Genomic DNA, 18281 nt, shown 5'->3' with positions numbered 1-18281 from the left:
TCAGTGTGGAGAATGAAGAGTTAGACACCGGGCAGCGAATCCACAATGGCCGCAAGGAGGAAAGAAACACGAGCGGCACAAATGGGAATTGGTGTAAGATCTGAGATGGCGCACAGTACTCCCTCGTCCTCCGATGATGGCTTCGCCCCACCTTGGCATGTTCTCCAGCCGCTTCCTCAGGCCGTCCCCTTCAATGGCCTCCAACAGTCCTGAAGGGTTTGCCGGCTGCTTTCCCTTCACGATGTCTACAACTCATCCAAAACCAATTGGGTAGTGATGGAGTGATTGTGGCGACCATGTCACCAGGCGCAGTCCTCCATCCGTCCATGTCCTCCTTGGGCACACGGCCCTTACATGGTATGGAGGTGTTTGGGATCATTGTCTTGTTGGAACACAAATGATGGTCCCGCTAATTACAGCTGGCTCTGATAGCACATCATTGCAGAACGCTGTGGTAGCCATGCTGGGTAATGGTACCTTGAATTTGGAATACATCACCAATAATAACGGTGAAAGTATACCCGGCACTCTGCGTGGACTAAAATCTTTACGTTTGTGTCAGGAGCCATGATTAAGTCAAATAAATAATGCAGCACACTGTAGCGCTAAAACATGAAAGTTGAACTGCATTACTGCACTAGAAATATGAAAAAATGAGAGCGTTTAGCGCATAAATTGGCCAATTCATGTGTACCTGGTAGCCACATTAGGGCATCTCTCGTATACCAGGTCCTACACTTTCCTTTCCTCGCTGAGAATAAACGTCTACCAGATACACATGAATTGGCCAATTTATGCGCTAAACGCTCTCAGTTTTTCATATTTCTAGTGCAGTAATGCAGTTCACCTTTCATGTTTGCATGTTTTAGCGCTACAGTGTGCTGCCTTATTTGACTGTATACGAGTTGGCGACTCTAGGTTCAGCACCTGTTCACACTTGATCTATGTTTGGATGTGACGGTCAGTTTTTTTAAATTAGGAGCCATGATGAAGACCCTCTGGTCAAACCGCGTTGGTTTTGCTGACTGGGCTGTCCTGTCTACATTTATGTTCTGGAAATAAACTTAAAGACTGTAGGCTACTCCTGTAGTTCCAAATATCCTCTCACAGTTAATGTCTGACAAGCTCATGTGCCTGTGCCCCTATATGAGGATTATACTGCAAGACTGGCGAGCTGCAAATCACCAACACTGTCACCAAAACAATCACCTATTCAAACAGGAAAAGGAGCAGCGCTTCCCACACCCCGCCACAGGGTGAAGACAAGGGTGTATGTGCTCTGGAGCCTTCCACAGTCATACAGGGTGTATGTGCTCTGGAGCCTTCCACAGTCATACGATGCGTGTCAAAGTCAGGTGAACTCCATTATGCAGAGTATGTCATACAGTCACCTCCCTTATATAGGGGAGGGATTAGACTTCTATACAGCTCTAAACAATAACTAAAACCAACAATTACACAAGTCACATATGTAAAATTTGCAGCAAAGACCCATTTGTTGTATATAAATGTGAACTATGTTGAGTATATGAATGAGGTAAAGTATAACATACTCTACCCGATGGAGGGGTCAACCGAACTTCAAAACGTGCTGTATGAATGAAGAGGGATCCAGAGAACATTCACCCTTGTCTTCACTCTGTGGCAGCGCCCGCCCGGGAATCACTGCTCCTTTTCCTGCCTGTATTGAATACGTTTCTTCCCACCCTTGTGTCAGACAGCGGTCAGAGCAGCAGCCCTTCATTCTTAGGCTGACGTCACACTAGCAGTATTTGGTCAGTATTTTACCTCAGTATTTGTAAGCCAACACCAGGAGTGGAATGGAGCGCCTCCAGACACAGGGCCACGAGTTCTCGGTACCGGGTCTCTTTGGTTCGGTTCTGAGGCTGTCACGGTGGCTAGACCCGGTCCGCGACCCTGCTAAGGGGCATCCAGTAAAGGTGGTGCAGTCTGTCAAGGTTTCGTGACGCCCCCTGTGGTGTTCGGTCAAGGTGACCGACGCTGCTGTGGGGTCCGCTGGGGTGATGGAATGGCAGCTGGATGGTATACCTTCCCAGAGGTGAAGTATGTCCCCAGTAAGGTGGATGGTGATGGTGTGAGGTGCAGGCAATAACGAGGACACAAGGTTGCAGTCTCTTTACCTCTTTACTGAAGACTTCAGGATCCTCAATCCAGAGCACGCTTAACAGGGCTATCTGAGACAGGCCGGTCCGATGGGCACATCCAGAGTTCCCTTCACAGATGGAAATCGTTGCCTACCACTAGCGCCTGTGTGTTGTAGTCCTACCCTGCTGAGCATTCGGAATAGTCCTCACAACTGCTGTTCTCATTCGTTCGTTCACTACAGCTCTCTCTCTCTTTGGTTCCAGATGTTACTAGTTTCTCGTCCCCCAGGTATGTTATGGCTAGGACGCACCCGTATGACGGGAAGGCTCGGAGCTCTTCCGGGACCCTAGAGATGCCCCTCTCCAGGCGTTGCCCCCTATGTCTTCGTAGGTGTAGTAAGGTAGACAGCCAACCTATGATTAACTGTCCTGCGGAGTTCGAAGTAAGGCCTAGAGTCAGTTACTCCCGCGGTGTTCCGGCCACCGGCTACGTGCCTCAGTAGGATGTTGCCTCGGTCTCACGGCACGACTCCTACTGGTTCTCCTTTGTGCTTGATCTCGTTTACACTGTTCCCTTCGTGTCTCTCTCTTGGATACCGCCGCGGGGTGTGCAGGCGGTGTTCCGTTACGTTCTGCTCTGTTCGCTAGGCACCTGCCAGGTTCCCATGCCTGACAGGGACTCCCCCTGTGTCTTCTCCCTGCAACACCCCCTGCCACGGGATGTTGCCTGAATCCAACCCAGTCAGCTTCTGACTAACTTCCTCCCCAACCCCTAGTTTTACCAGTGTGGGGAGTGGCCTAATAAATAAAGCCTTTTTCTCCCCCTAGTGGCCGGAGTGTGAAGTGTAATGTGTTCTGGTAAGACCTGGTCAGGACTCCTTTAGTGCCATCAGACGTACCATCACTCCCCTTAGTGGCAGAGCGTCATACTGCAACGACCAGGCCTCTGAGGCGCTGTAGGAACAATTAGAGGAAAGGTATAATAGAAACATAGGCACCACTTCTGTATTTATCACCCACTCCTGGTTTTGGCTGAGAAATACTGATGTAAAATACTGACAAAATACTGCTAGTGTGACAGCAGCCTTACAAGTACAGAGTTGTGCCAGGTCACCACCCAGGCAGGTGAGCATATACAATCCTTTGCTCAGTGTGTCTTACATTGAAGGTAACACACTTGGAGCGCATTTTCTGTCTTTCTTACAAAAAAAATCACCATTACCTCCCCCCCCCCCCCCCCCCCATGCTCCACATTGAGCACCACTCATGTAGAAACCATCCGCCCTCTTTTTCTGCATTTCACAAACACAAGGCCTTTGGTACCAAACATTTCACAGTAAGATTAATCAAACCACGGTATAGATAGATTTCCACTGATCTAATGTCCATTCATTTTGTCGCTTAGCCTGAACAAGTCTCCTCTTCTTATTCGTAATACTCAGTAGTGGATTCTTTGCAGCAATTCAACCCATAAAGGACTGTGTCTCACAGATTCCCTTGGACAGTTGATGCACAGACATCAAATAACATATCAGCATCATTTATGAAGGAAATCTGAGTTACTGTCAATTTGTTTTCTGCGGCTGATGAACTTATCCTCTGCAGCAGAGGTAAAGTGTTTGGTGGCCTTTTTCTGAAACAGACTTCAGAAGAGTCAGCATCATAATAATTGATGATTTCATGACTGCAATTGAGGATCCCTTCAAGGTTCTAGTAATTTTCCATATCTTACAGTAACAATGGACTGTTATTTCTCTCTTATATGATTGGTTCTTGCCATATTCTGTCTTAGTACAGTTATAAAATAGAACTGAGCCTCTGCAAAATGCACCTGATGATTTGAAACACATTCTAAATGCTGGTGACTCCACAAGATAAGTGGAATTCTTTACCGAAAATATAGCTTTGGAAGTCACTCGTACACTGGTGGTATTATACCAGTTACTGGAACTGTCAATACAACTTGTAAAGGCCATTTTTCATTAAATAAATAGCTCGATTGGATGGAGTATGCACAGAGGTACCCTCCCCTAGAAGCATTAGTTGTAGAAAAAAAACGTGTGTGTACGTGCGTGTGTACGTGCGTGCGTGTCCGGGATTGGCATCTGCACCGTCGCAGCTAGCCACAAAATTTTGCAGTGTCACACGTCTGGACCCTGAGAGTGTCATAGGCTATGTTGTGAGGTGAAATTTTAACCCCACGCTTTCCAATTCACCAACCAATTTTGCCCCTATCTACATAATGGGGAAAAAGTGAAAGGAAAAGTGTTGGAGGCAAATTGACAGCTGCCAGATGTGAACAAGAGGGACTTAAAGAGTGAGAGCGATGGCGCCAAAGAGTATATACCGTACAGTTGCTAAGGTGGGGCCCCAACATGGGATACTCACCACACACGGGGATATGAACACACACACACAAAATGCGCCACACACTACCACGTGCTTGAACACATATACCACCCTCAGCACACATTTCACCACACATACACCAACCTCGCCACATAAAAGTCGAAACACAAAAGTTGTCACTCAAAACTCTCCACGCGCAGAACCCGCCACATGCAAAACTAGGCTCACGAAAAACTCGCCACACGTGCAAAACTCACCTCATGGAAAACTCGCCACACGCAAAACTTGCACACGCGGAAAAATTGCTACATGCACAAAAGTTGCAACACATGCAAAAGTTGCCTCACACAATACTTGCACATACTCAAAACGCACCACACATAAAACTCACCATGCGCAAAACTTGCTGCACATAACTTGCTACACTAACCTGTCACATGCAACTCGACACACAAAAAGTTGCTACACGCATGTCGCCACACAAAACTCATCTCACAAAAGTCGCTACATGCATGTCGCCATATGCAACTCAACACACAACTGGACACATGAAACTCGCCCTAAAATACACACTAGTCTGGTATTATCCTTCAAAAATAAAAATCTGATTAATAAGCAGACAAACTACAAGAGCAACAAATATACCATATAGGAAATACGGCAGCTGTCAGTCACATGACCTGTCTATTATGTGTATGTGTGAGCTAATATATACTGCCAGGGGGAGGGCTTCCTGTTGGCTGGGGATTTATCAGGCTGCCAATTTAGCTTACAAATACTGAGGTAAAAATACTGAGCAAATAACGTGTTAACGAGGTCTATTACAGGAGATCACACAGGTATATACTATATACAGGGGAGATGACACACAGATATATACTATATACAAGAGAGATGACACACAGGTATATACTATATAGAGGAGGAGATGACATACAGGTACATACTATATACAGGAGGAGATGACACACAGGTATATACTATATACAGGAGCAGATTACCTACAGGTATATACTATATACAGGAGGAGATGACATACAGGTATATGCTATATATAGATGACATACAGGTATATACTATATACAGGAGGAGTTGACACACAGGTACTTACTATATATAGGGGCGATGACACAGGTATATACAGTAGCAGATGATACACAGGTATATACTATATACAGGAGGAGATGACATACAGGTATATACTATATACAGGAGATACATACAGGTATATACTATATATAGGAGATGACATACAGGTATATAGTATATACAGAAGAGATGACATACAGGTATATACTATATACAGGAGGAGATGACATGGGTATATACACAATATACAGGAGGAGATGACACAGCAGGTATATACTATTTACAGGGGAGATGACATACAGGTATATACTATATACAAGAGAAGACATACAGATGTATACTATATAAGGGAGATGACAAACATGTATATACTGAGGTGAAAATGAGGGTTGTGAGGTGAAAATGAAATGGTGTGAGTGCAAAATGAGAGGAGTGAGGGAAAATAGTGGAGTGATTGGAAAATGACAGATATGAGGTCGAAATGACAAGTGTTAGGGGGAATGAGAGGAGTGAGGGGGAAAATGAGAGGTGTAAGGGAGAAATTGAGAGGCATGATGGGAAAATAAGAGACGTGAGGTGCTATAACTAACCACAGATATGCCAGGCAACGCCGGGCTCTTCAGCTAATATATATATATAAATATAATTGTCTAAGGGGTACTTCCATCCGTCTTTCTGTCTGTCGGCAACTTCCATCACGGAAATCCCGCGTTGCTGATTGGTCTCGCCAGCTGCCTGTCATGGTTGCCGCGACCAATCAGCGACGGGCACAATGCGATTAGTCCCTCCCTACTCCCCTGCAGTCAGTGCCTGGCGCCCGCATCCTCCCCTCCAGTCACCGCTAACACAGGGTTAATGCCAGCGGTAACGGGCCATGTGTACCGTACTCCGTAACCGCTGCTATTAACCCTTTGTGACCAAGTTTTTACTATTGATGCTGCCTACGCAGCGTCAATAATAAAAAGATCTAATGTTACAACAAAAAAAAATCGTTAGTCTCACCCTCCGACGTGGCGCTGTCCTCGGCAGTGCAAGCGGCAGGTTCCGGTGCTAAGGATGCTATGCGAGAAGGACCTTCCATGACGTCACGGTCATGTGACCGCGACGTCAACACAGGTCCTGCGCTCATACCAACCCTGGGACCGGAAGCTGCCGCGTGCACCGCACACAGGCGCCAGGACTACAAGAGCCCTTCAGAAGGTGAGTATGTTTATTTTAAGTATTTTTTAACCTCTTACATACGTGACTGGGCAGTATACCACGTGGCTCTGTGCTGTATAGTACATCCCTGGGCAATACACTACGTGGCTGGGCAATACACTACGTGGACATACATACATATTCTAGAATACCCGATGCGTTCAAATTGGGCCACCATCTAGTATTTCTATCAACATGAGCCTCATGTAGCCTATTGAGGAGGGTTCCTTTTGCCCTCCTCAAATCCCAGCAATAGCAGTTTCGCGCCTTCTGTATTCTACCGGCACTATAGCTGCTGGAACTTCCATTTTCTCACTTCCCAGCATGCATTACACCTGTGTCTCGCCTGCTCTGAACTGAAAGCCCTCCCCATTGCACCTGTTTGCAGTTTGATAGACAGGAAAGCAAGAACAGGTTTTTTTGTCGTTATATCATCCATTAGAGAAGTAAAAGCTTATTTTATTTGGTAGCTAGAATAGTATAAATCTGCTGAATATTACCCAGTAGAAGAAAAAAAACTTCTTGAATCTAACGCAAATGAGATCCATTATGATTTGTGACTTGTTGGAGATGTGAACAGTGGCTAACCAGTTCTGAAACAATGGGCTTACAGATCTTGGTGAAACTTGACACTGGAAAAGGAGCTGTCCAGAGTCTCAGGTGCAAGTAGTGCCGGAGGGGAAGACGTAGTCAAAATGAAATGGAGGATTGGATTTCGCAAACTTTCCCCCTCTAAGCATAGTACAAATGATTGTCTGAAACCAGGCATATCCCTCTGCTTTATAAGATAAGGATCCAAGATATTAAAACAGATCACAGCTGCACAGACAAACGTGCCGCCACAGCAAACTGTTGGAAAAAGCAGAGGTGCTGCCTCTATGGTTCCACTAGGACTCCTATTGTGCAGAGGTGCTGCACAAGGACCCGATTGTGACAGCCGTGACATTATTAGGGCCGTTTCCCCCCTATGTGTAAGGCAGCTATAATCTAGTGAGCATGACGGGAATCCGTGGGCACAGAGTCAGACCAGCAAACCGCCTCACACCCCGTGAAAGCCCCAGCGCTTCATCTGAGTTGTAAGCCCAATGCGGCCTCATTGATGCAGAACAAAACATGTATGATGTCGTGCTGGGTCTATTAGAAGAAGCACTGTGGATTCTGGCAGGTAGGAGGCAAGTCACAAAGTTCTGGCCATGCAAAACCCATATGGCTGCATACCAGGGTCCTGCAAATGATTTTTATCATCTCTACAATATATGATGTGCAAAAAAGGGTAAACCCAAACCATAATATCCATGTAGGACAAACTGAGATAGATATCTCCATTTGGACAAGACGGCTATAATAAAAAAAATTATTTACGTTTACAAATGGACAAAAGCAATTAAAAAGGTGAATCTAACAAAAAAACAAACAAACCCTGAGGCATCAGACACCTGGTTATAAAATAATTCATTAAAATACAGCACCCCAAAAAGAGCATACATACATAATGTTCCAAATTATTATGTAAATTATATTTTTATCGGATTTTCCTAAATGGTCGGTGCAAATAACAGTCAGTCTAATAAGTCATCACCCGTTAGAGTATACATCAAATTTTATTGGAGAAACCTCCCAATGATAACAGTATAATCTCCAAAATAAATAAAAACTCAAAACGCACTGTTCCAAATTATTAGGCCCAGTAGAATTTGTAAACATTTGATATGTTTTAAAGAACTGAAAATGCTCATTTGTGGAATTTGCAGCATTAGGCTACTTTCACACTAGCGTCGGTACGGGCCCGTCGCAGTGCGTCGGGCCGACGTACCAACGCATGCTGTGAAGTAAAATCACAACGGGGGCAGCGGATGCAGTTTTACAACGCATCCGCTGCCCCATTGTAAGGTCCGGGGAGGAAGGGAGGAGGGGGCGGAGTTCCGGCCGTGCATGCGCGGTCAGAAAAAGCAGACCCGACGGACTAAATAACGTTGCAAGCAACATTTTTTTGTCACGACGGACTGCAAAAAACACGTCGCATCCGTCGCACGACGGATGCAACGTGTGGCAATCCGTCGCAACGCATTGCTAATGAAAGTTTATGGAGAAAAAAATGCATCCTGCAGGCAACTTTGCAGGATGCGTTTTTTCTTCAAAACGACACATTGTAACGTGTGTCGAACGACGCTAGTGTGAAAGTAGCCTTAGGAGGTCACATTCACTGAACAAAAAAAGCTATTTAACTCCAAAACATCCTAACAGCCCAAGTTACATGTTAACCTAGGAACCCTTCTTTGATATCACCTTCACAATTCTTGCATCCATTGAACTTGTGAGCTTTTGGAAAGTTTCTGCTTGTATTTCTTTGCATGAAGTCAGAATAGCCTCCCAGAGCTGCTGTTTTGATGTGAACTGCCTCCCACCCTCAGATCTTTTGCTTGATGATACTCCAAAGGTTCTCTGTACGGTTGAGGTCAGGTGAAGATGGTGGCCACACCATGTGTTTATCTCCTTTCATGCCCATAGCAGCCAATAACTCAGAGGTATTCTTTGCAGCATCAGATGATGCATTATCGTGCATGAAGATGATTTTGCTCCTGAAGGCATGTTTCTGGTTGTTAGACCATGGAAGAAAGTTGTCAGTCAGAAACTCTATATACGTTGCAGAGGTCATTTTCACACCTTCAGGAACCTTAAACGGTCCCACCAGCTGTTTCCCCATGATTCCGGCCCAAAACATGACTCTTCCGCCTCCTTGCTGACGTCGCAACTTTGTTGGGACATGGTGGCCATCCACCAACCATCCACTACTCCATCCATCTGGACCATCCAGGGTTGCTCGACACTCATCAGTAAACAAGACTGTTTGGAAATTAGTCTTCGTGTATGTCTGGGCCCACGGCAACCATTTCTGCTTGTGAACACTGTTTAGGGGTGCCGAACAGTAGGTTTATGCACCACAGCAAGCCTTTGAAGGATCCTACACCTTGAGGTTCGAGGGATTCCACAGGCACCAGCAGCTTCAAATAACTGTTTGCTGCTTTGTAATGGTATTTTGGCAGCTGCTCTCTTAATCCAATGAATTTGTCTGGCCGAAACATTCCTCATTATGCCTTTATCTGCATGAACTTTGTGCTCTTTTTCAGTCACACATCTCTTCACAGTATGATGATGATCACTCTTAAGTTTTTGTGGAATATCTAATGTTTTCATACCTTGTCCAAGGCATTGCATTATTTAACGCTTTTCAGCAGCAGAGAGATCCTTTTTATTCCCCATATTGCTTGAAACCTGTGGCCTGCTTAATAATGTGGAACATCATTGTTAAGTAGTTTTCCTTTAATTAGAATCACCTGGAAAACTAATTATGATATGTGGTTAAAGGGACACTGTCACCTGAATTTGGAGGGAACAATCTACAGCCATGGAGGCGGGGTTTTGGGGTTTTTGATTCACCCTTTCCTTACCCGCTGGCTGCAATATTGGATTGAAGTTCATTCTCTATCCTCCGTAGTACACGCCTGCACAAGGCAAGATTGCCTTGCGCAGGTGTGTACTATGGAGGACAGAGAATGAACTTCAATCCAATATTGCAGCCAGCATGCAGCCAGCGGGTAAGGAAAGGGTGAATCAAAAACCCCAAAACCCCGCCTCCATGGCTGAAGATTGTTCCCTCCAAATTCAGGTGACATTGTCCCTTTAAGATTGATTTCAGTGATCCATTGAGCCCTGAGACACAATACCATCCATGAGTTTATTTGAAAAACAAAACAATTAAATCTTTGACACTTAAATCCAATTTGCATAATAATTTAGAACATGGGAGGCTTGTAGAATGAATAATAAATAGTAGTAAATACAGTAAGAAAGTAATAAGAAAAATCATTCAGAATGCTACAAAATGGCAACCAGTAGGCAAGAGTAGTACGGAATTCTTAATACAAAAAGTGAAACTCCTATATTATATAGTCGTTACTAACAGAGTGATCTTTTCAAGTGTTTAATTCTGTTAATATTGATGAATATTGCCTACAGCTAATGAAAACCCATTATCTCAGTAAATTAGAATAAAGAATAAAAACACCTACAAAGGCTTCCTAAGCGTTTAAAAAGGTTTCTTAGTCTTTCAGCAGGCTCCACAATCATGGGGAAGACTGCTGACTTGACAGATGTCTAGAAGGCAGTCAATGACACTCCACAAGGAGGGTAAGCCACGAATGGTCATTGCTAAAGAAGCCAGCTGTTAACACAGTGCTGTATCCAAGCATATTAATGGAAAGTTGAGTGGAAGGAAAAAGTGTGGTAGAAAAAGGTGCAAAAGCAACCGGGATAACTGCAGGCTTGAAAGAATTGTTAAGAAAAGGCCATTCAAAAATTTGGGGGAGATTTACAAGGAGTGGACGGCTTCTGGAGCCATTGCTTAAAGAGCCACCACACACAGATGTATCCAGGACATGGGCTACAAGTGTCACATTCCTTGTGTCAAGCCGCTCATGACCAACAGACAACGCCAGAAGCCTCTTTCCTCAGCCAAGGAGAAAAGGAACTGGACTGTTGCTCAGTGGTCCAATGTGTTGTTTTCAGATGAAAGTAAATTTTGCATTTCATTTGGAAATCAAGGTCCCAGAGTCTGGAGGAAGAGTGGAGAGACCACAATCCAAGCTGCTGGGGGTCTAGTGTGAAGTCTCCACAATCAGTGATGGTTTGGAGAGCCATGTCATCTGCTGGTATAGGTCCACTGTGTTTTATCAAGACCAAAGTAAGTACAGCCATCCACCAGGAAATTATAGAGCACTTCATGCTTCCTTCTGCCGACAAGCTTTTTGGAGATGAAAATTACATTCTCCAGCAGAACTTGGTACTTTTGGCAGTGTGGAAAGGTGCCAATACCTGGTTTATAAACAACAGTTTCACTGTGCTTGATTGGCAGCAAACTCGTCTGACCTTAACCTCGTAGACAATCTATGGTGTATTGTCAAGAGGAAGATGAGAGACACCAGACCCAACAATGCAGATGAGCTGAAGGCTCATATCAAAGCAACCTGGGCTTCCATAACAGCTCAGCAGTGCCACAGGCTGATCGCCTCCATGCCGCGCCGCATTGATGCAGTAATTGATGCAAAAGGAGCCCCGACCAAGTATTGAATGCATTTACTGAACATACATTTCAGTAGGCTAACAATTGATTTTAAAATCATTTTTTTAAGCTGGTGTTATAAAGTATTCTAATTTACTGAGATAATGAGTTTTGGGTTTTCATTGGCAGTAAGCCATAATCATCAACATTAAGGCTAGGTTCATATTGCGTTAGTGCAACCCGTTTAGCGCTAGCGGGTTGCGCTAACGCAATGTTTTTAATGGGACCGCGTCCCGGGGTCGCGGTAACGTCCCCGATCTGCGAAAGCGGGGAACGGACCGCGGGCGCGCCTCGGACGCTGCAAGCAGCGTCCGCGGCGCGCCAGGAAACACCGGCGCGTCGCTAGCACGTGCCGAACATGGCACGCGCTAGTGCTGCGCGTTCCCATTGCCGTGAATGGGTGCGCTAACGGACGCGTTGCACGGCGTTAATTTCGCCGTGCAACGCTGTCCGTTAGCGCTTTCCCATTAACGCAATGGGAACCAAGCCTAACAGGAATAAACACTTGAAATAGATCACTGTGTAAGGACTATAAATAATATACAGTGAAGGAAATATAATTTATACAATGTGATTTTCTGGATTTTATTTTTGCTATTCTATCTCAATTATAAAATTAACCTATGCTTAAAATTATAGACTGTTCAAGTCTTTGTCAGTGGGAAAACTTACAAAATCAGCAAGGGATCAAATACTTATTTCCTTCACTGTATAAGTGAATCAACTTTTTGATAATATTCTAATTTAGTGAGAAGCACCTGCATTTGTTGGTATAAATTATAAGCTGATCGTGTTAGGAGGCGAATAGTGATTGCCATAGTTGATGAATGATTAGCGGTAACAGCAGATGTAATGGAATAACGTGCGCTGTATTTTTGTCTAGCGTATTGCTCTAATTTATTTGGAAAACCTCTGAACGGCAGACGGCCATTACCGGAACTTTTGTCTGTTTACAAAGGCTCAGCACGTTTCTTTATTTGTGTGTGGGAGGTAAAAAACCTGTTTAGTGAAGTAGACAGGACTGCCGCATAGCACAATATATTTCTGCATGATACATAAATTGCTATGTGCTGCACAAAAAAAAAAAAATAAAATATTGGCATTAAAAAGTCATCGTCAAATTTATATAGACCCTCTTCTCCCCCCTCATAGCAAATCTGACCATGGACTATGCTTAGACGAGACTATCAAGTATAGTTACATTAGAAGTTGGTCGCATTGGGTGGTTGAGGGTCACTAACTTTTTTGTTATAGCAAAAATTGGTCCTTTGGAGGTAGTTTAGGGAGAGTTTGATTTATTATTTTTAATAGTCATGTTTAGAAAAGTCGCCTATTTTTTTTTCTTAATGTGAACCACAGCTGATTGATGCTGCCCGAATAAAAACAAATAATTAAAAAAACATTTAAAAACTAACCTGGGACCATGCAATTATTTTAACAAGAAGTCAGTACCCGGCTGCTTCTGTCCACTCCTTCAGTGACAGCTCTCCCCAATATGTAAGGAGAGACCTGTCACTCAAGGGGAGCTGGGAGGGGAAAGCCACCTTGGACTCGCCTCTTGGACTAATCACCCAAGCGTTTCATAGTAAAAGAAGAAGAAGCCGGACTCCGATTCATATACATCACTAACACTGTTTAACCGGTCACTCTTTCCACCAGAGAAACCAGTGAGCCCGGCGTAAGGCAGAGTTCAATAAAGCTGCCCAAGACGCTTCACATAAACGGATAAAACACAACTTTACTGCATCAACGATCTCTAGCGCAGAATCCACATCATCCTTCTTTGTCACACTTCCAATGCTGGTGTATTCTTCCAATTATGTTGACATTTGTTCTGCTGACACCAGTAGTTCCACAAGCAATCAGAACCAACAATATTGTTCTTTAACCCCTTCATGACCTTGGGATTTTCCATTTTTCCGTGTTCGTTTTTCGCTCCCCTCCTTCCCAGAGCCATAACTTTATTTTTCCATCAATATGGCCATTTAAGGGCTTATTTTTTGCGAAACGAGTTGTACTTTTGAATGACATCATTGGTTTTACCATGTCTTGTACTAGAAAACGGGAAAAAAAAATTCCAAGTTCGGTAAAATTGCAAAAAAAAAAAAGTGCAATCCCACACTTGTTTTTTGTTTGGCTTTTTTTTTTACTAGGTTCACTAAATGCTAAAACTGACCTGCCATTATGATTCTCCAGGTCATTATGAGTTCATAGACACCAAACATGTCTAGGTTCTCTTATCAAAGTGGTGAAAAAAAAAATTCCAAACTTTGCTTAAAAAAAATTAAAAAAAATAAAAAATAATATACAAAAATAGCGTCATTTTCCGATACCGGTAACGTCTCCATTTTTCGGGATCTCGGGTCAGATGAGGGCTTATTTTTGTGTTCCAAGCTGACATTTTTATTGATACCAGTTATGTGCAGATACGTTCTTTTGATCGCCCGTTATTGCATTTTCTCGCTATGCTGTTTAGCGATCAGGCTAATGCTTTTTTTTTTTTTTCATTGATAGATCTGGCGATTCTGAACGCGGTGATACCAAATGTGTAGGTTTGATTTTTTTTTTGTTTTATTTTGAATGGGGCGAAAGAGGGGTGATTTAAACATTTTTTTTTTTTTTTACTTTTGCTATGCTTTAATAGCCTCCGTGGGAGGCTAGAAGCTGGCACCACTCGATCGGCTCTGCTACATAGCAGCGATTATCAGATCACTGCTATGTAGCTGAATTGCAGGCTTGCTATGGGCACCAACCGCAGAGTGGCGCTCACAGCAAGCCGGCATCAGTAACCATAGAGGTCTCAAGGACCTCTATGTTACTATGCAGAAGCATCGCTGACCCCCGATCATGTGACGGGGTCGGCGATGCCCTCATTTCCAGCCCGATGGCCGGAAGCAACGGTTAAATGCCACTGTCAGCAGCATTTAACTAGTTAATAGGTGGGTGAATCGCTATTTCACTCGCCGCTATTGCGGGCACTTGTCAGCTGTACAAAACAGCTGACATGTCCCAGCTTTGATGTGGGCTCACCGCCGGAGCCTTCATCAAAGCGGGGGTTCTGACCTCGGACGTACTATCCCGTCCGAGGTCAGAAAGGGGTTAAGGAAAACTTAAGTGAGTAGTGTTGGCGATGATCGCTTGTGGACCAACAGCAGCATTACAAACATAAATAGGCAGCCACGAGAGCCCCACATAGGCATTGATGGGAAGGCAAGTACATACGTACTATCATACACACACACACACGTATCTAGGTTTTCTGGCACCCGGGGTAAAGGTACCGTCACACTAGACGATATCGCTAGCGATCCGTGACGTTGCAGCGTCCTGGCTAGCGATATCGTCCAGTGTGACAGGCAGCAGCGATCAGGCCCCTGCTGTGATATCGCTGGTCGGGGAAGAAAGTCCAGAACTTTGTTTGGTCGCTGGACTCCCCGCAGACATCGCTGAATCGGCGTGTGTGACACCGATTCAGCGATGTCTTCACTGGTAACCAGGGTAAACATCGGGTAACTAAGCGCAGGGCCGCGCTTAGTAACCCGATGTTTACCCTGGTTACCATCCTAAAAGTAAAAAAAACAAACACTACATACTTGCCTACAGCCGTCTGTCCTCCAGCGCTGTGCTCTGCACTCCTCCTGTACTGGCTGTGAGCGTCGGTCAGCCGGAAAGCAGAGCGGTGACGTCACCGCTCTGCTTTCCGGCCGCTGTGCTCACACAGACAGTACAGGAGGAGTGCAGAGCACAGCGCTGGAGGACAGACGGCTGTAGGTAAGTATGTACTGTTTGTTTTTTTTACTTTTAGGATGGTAACCAGGGTAAACATCGGGTTACTAAGCGCGGCCCTGCGCTTAGTTACCCGATGTTTACCCTGGTTACCGGCATCGTTGGTCGCTGGAGAGCGGTCTGCGTGACAGCTCTCCAGCGACCAAACAGCGACGCTGCAGCGATCCGGATCGTTGTCGGTATCGCTGCAGCGTCGCTAAGTGTGACGGTACCTTAAGAATTCGGTTTGGTGAACCCCCCAGCACATAAGTTATTTGCACAGTCACGCACCGACGACCTGCTCGCCATAATGCAATGTTCAGTGAAAAACAGAGGAGCTCATTGTCACATAACAGCTCAAGTATTATAACCGCACATGAGTGAAGAGGCCATGTGATGACTGCTAGAACCTGCAAACAGAGCAGAATCCTGACTGAGTATATTTCAGGCTGCTCGGATTGGCTGCAGGGCTTCATTTTATAATTAAAGGGTGCGTCCAGGTTTGTGATGAAAATCTGCAGTGACTATAGATGGCTGCAGGCTTCGGGATTCTCATAGTGAATGCACTGCTCACTTAGGATTCTCCCTTGCACAAGTATGTGATTTGTATACTTCTGACCACATTCCGACTAGACGTGCCCGGCATCGCTCAGTTCATTTTCACTGAGTGAGGCCACACATGTCTAGTCAGCACGTGACCGCATGTATGTAAATCACCAACACGAGAGAATCCTGACAGCGCGTACTGTAAGAATTCAAAAGAATGACTGCATACTTATCACAATCATGGACAACACCTTTAATATTTCTAACAAATAAAAATATTAGTATCACAAAAACCATTTACATCCAGGTACCTTATAGTTGACAGTCTCTGGAGTGGTTCTCTCCCTTTTCTTCACCTTGTCCAGACTCCATGAGAAAAATATCTGCCTACACTGAGCCCCTGAATAAATAATTGCCCCTCACTATATTCCCTGCACAAAATATGACCCCACACTGTCCCTCTTATGGTACAAGCTCTCCACAATGCCCCCTCCTTTCCATACAGGAAAGGTTCCTTACATGTTTCCCTCTACCTCCTCATACATTTACTCTCACTTTCCATACTGCCTCTTCACCACCTCCCTCTGACTCCCCATACTGTGTCCGCACCCATCACATCACCCTCACTCCCCATACATTTTCCCTTTGCTCCTCATTCTGAGACTGCACCCATCCCCCCATAAATGCCCCCATCTCATACCTTCCTCCTCATATTGTGTCTTCAGATTTCTCCTGCTCCCCATTTGGTGCATAATCTTGACTGTCAGTGGTAGGATTACCATTTTAGTTGCATAGGTTAAGAAGAATACTTGTGCATAGTGTGATTTTTTTGTCTTAATATATTTGTATTTTAAAAAATTCTTCTTTTAAAGTCACTTAAAGAGAATCTGTCACCACTTTTTTGGCATATCATGTAAAAATATTCAATTTAGTGTCAGCTCTGCATTATACAAGTACTTTTTATACCTCTTGACTCCACCAATGATACATAAAATACCAGTTTTATTCCTCCCACGGTGTATATAAATATGCTCGGTCTGGTCTGATGGGCGGGGCTTATTGTCCATCTCTCCCCCCCCACCCCCCTTCCTGGCTTGCTCTACGCATTCCTTTCGGGTAATTCCTGCTTTTATGTAGAGTCCCTCGCCCGTGCGCACTCAAATGGTCCCTCGACCGTGCGCAGCATGCTTTAATCCTTTGCAACATCAAAGGCCGCTGCGCAACAAAACTTACCGTAATCATTATGAAACCTGCAGTTGTCACTTGCTCAAAAATATTGAGTCACATAACAAATTTTTATGTTTGATGGGGATAACATGAGAAACTTTCTTGTACACAAGAAATAAAAAAATTATGAAATTCTGATGGTGAAAACTGACCAAATGTGAAAAACTGATCCAAAACCCTGGTGAAAATCTAATCTTTTTACATTTAACATTTGATCCACGTCCAAACAAGCTCACTGACAGATTCTCAGATAACTCATTCTGCAGCCAGCAATAGACAATTAGGACTTTTAAAAAGTTCAGTTTGTTGCTAAAGTACCCCAGCTCGCTCCTGTGAAGTTAGGTGCGCCATTTCTCTTAACGCTTGACTTTGTGGTAAAAAAAAAAAGTTGCAGAATAGATTAAAAAAAAAAGTTAATTTTTGATTATTCACAAGATACATAAACCGCGTGCACCTTTTTGAAGAACTTCCCCAACATGGCAACGAATACCAGAAGACAAATGACAAGGAACTTAAAACCTCACAAAATGATAAATTGGGCCCATAGAGTTTAGTGAATGTCAAATATTACAGAAACATACGGCAGAAATGGTTTTCATTTCACTTAAATTCTTAGAAACTAAACAAAATGATATCCTTAAAACACAAATAAATATATGGAACAGATCACACAACATTCTGAATGAGGGAAGATACTGGAGGAAATGCACCAAACAAAGGCCTTGAGTTCTGTGGAAAAAAAACAAAGCGTAGTACAGTGCGCGGGGGGATTTCTTGTGATTTACAGTTTTCACAGGTTTATAAAAGTATCTTGAAGAAGTGCTGTAAAATGCAAGAGAAATATTCGTCCTTTCCAGACTTATGAGCACCAGTGAACAGAC

The sequence above is a fragment of the Ranitomeya imitator genome, chromosome 5 (assembly GCF_032444005.1).
Source record: "Ranitomeya imitator isolate aRanImi1 chromosome 5, aRanImi1.pri, whole genome shotgun sequence".
Taxonomy (NCBI): domain Eukaryota; kingdom Metazoa; phylum Chordata; class Amphibia; order Anura; family Dendrobatidae; genus Ranitomeya; species Ranitomeya imitator.
This window is presented reverse-complemented; position numbering follows the sequence as displayed.